Below are 2,058 nucleotides of genomic sequence, written 5' to 3'. Positions count from 1 at the left end.
TCTGAGTGGGCCCCTGAACTCTGAGGCCTCCAGGGCTGGGCTCAGGAGCTCCTCCCATCAGTAGGCACCCTGGCCACCTATTCTCTCACTACTGGATTGGTCTGAGCTCTTGGACAGTTTCAAGTCAAGATTCCTTTCCACGATTAGACAAAGATAGGTGACCTGGGTCAGATTCAGACCTTTGTGGTTTCCATGAGGGGGAAAAAAGTGCTTTTTGATGGTAAGACCTAGATGAAATGGTTCTCAGAGCAGGCTTTCGTGCCTATCAGGTAGTTCTTTGTGCAAGGATTTTCCTCTTTCTTCAGCCACCTCTTCCCAGTCCTGGTGTTGTGAAGAGTTTCTGTTTTTCTGAAGTAGCTAATGTGTTCCTCAGATTCTAGAATGAGGTCAACTCTGGATTTGCTCTTTTCTGAAGCAACGAGGAGGGGTTGTAAAGGTGGGTAGCTGGGGGATGAAGGGAGCAATAGCAGGCAGAGTCTTCTAAACATTTTTTTAATCTGGTCAACTGAACTAGGAAATTTAGGGAAAAACTAAAGGGAATTGATTTGTGTGCATTAAGAAGAAGCTATTACAAATGATGTAGTCAGGAAATTCCCAAGAAGTTCAGGATAAAACAGTGGAGAGGAAACTGCGTTGGGACAAGTTAACCGAGCAGCTTAGTAACCTTGTATAATTCCCCCTTCTGAATGCTACGGACTATGGTGGTTGGATGACTTATGTGCCTCTTTGGAATTCTAAGGTTTGACACATGTGAGGCAGATAATGAGACTTAAAAATAGCTGTGATCACTTTTATTAAGGTGGAGAGTTTGTTACAATTTTCTCTGCTACTTTGTCTGTTCTTTGAGGAGAAAATAGACAAGGAATGGATACGGAAAAGCAGAGGATGGATTCTCAAGCACTAGGACTGAAGACAAGTGGCATTCGCTCAGGATGAGAGACAACGGCTCAAGGCCCTATGTCTGGAGCTTGACACATAGAGATGGGAATGAGTAGAGGACAGAGGGCTTGGGAAGCCCAAGATGTCAGAATAGGGGAATTTTGGCTGTGCACAGTGGCTCGTGCCTGTAATCCCAGTACTTTGCCCAGGTGGGTGGATCACTTTAGGTCAGGTGTTCAAGACTATCCTGGCCAACATGGTGAAACCCCTTCTCTACCAAAAATATAAAAAATTAGCTGGATGTGATGGCATGTGCCTGTAATCCTAGCTACTCCAGGGGCTGAGGCATGAGAATTACTTGAACCCGGGAGGCGGAGGTTGCAGTGAACCGAGAACAGTGCCTGGGTGACAGAATGAGACTCCGTCTCAAAAAAAAAGAAAACTCCAAAAGATTTTATTTTCTTTTTTTTGAGCTGGAGTTTCGCTCTTGTTGTTTAGGCTGAAGTGCAATTGTGCAATCTTGGCTCACTGCAACCTCTGCCTCGCGGTTCAAGTGATTCTCCTGCCTCAGCCTCCTGAATAGCTGGGATTACAGGTGCCTGCCACCACACCCAGGTATTTTTTATATTTTTGGTAGAGATGGGGTTTCACCATGTTAGTCAGGCTGGTCTCAAACTCCTGACCTCAGGTGATCCACCCGCCTCGGCCTCCCAAAGTGCTGGGATTACAGGTGCAAGCCACCGTGCCAAGCCAGAGAATTTTTATGGGCATAGAAGAGGAAGAATATTCTGGGAGTTCAAGGCATTACAGCATAATGGAAGACAGGAGATTGTAACAGGAATTCCTACAGGCTCACTATTTGGACTCTATTAAACATCAGAAAGAAATGTGTACAAAGCTACGCAGTTATTGGGATATTACACCAATGATAATGGATTTGGAGCAGTTAATGATATGCTGAAGATCGCACGGAAAGTGTTGAACCCAGGTTTGCTTGACAGCAGGCTTGAGCTCTTAACATTGTGTTCCGAGAACAAAACAATTAATAAGGTTGTCATACCTATCTATCTATATTGAAACACACACATACACACACACACACACACACACACACACACAGAGAGAGAGAGAGAGAGAGAGAGAGAGAGAGAGAGAGAGAGCGCTTTGAGAATAGAAAAT

The 2,058-nt window shown here is 44.8% G+C and overlaps 1 protein-coding gene across 1 annotated transcript in view; it reads left to right on the top strand.

The window, feature by feature from the left end:
• CUNH1orf74 (chromosome unknown C1orf74 homolog) overlaps positions 1-2,058 on the top strand; it is a 139,179-nt gene that overhangs the window by 29,346 nt on the left and 107,775 nt on the right. The window lies entirely within an intron of this gene.

The sequence above is a fragment of the Cebus imitator genome, unplaced genomic scaffold (assembly GCF_001604975.1).
Source record: "Cebus imitator isolate Cc_AM_T3 unplaced genomic scaffold, Cebus_imitator-1.0 Scaffold38, whole genome shotgun sequence".
NCBI classification, from domain to species: domain Eukaryota; kingdom Metazoa; phylum Chordata; class Mammalia; order Primates; family Cebidae; genus Cebus; species Cebus imitator.
The sequence above is the reverse complement of the archived record's forward strand: the minus strand, read 5'-3'. Positions and strand labels throughout refer to the sequence as shown.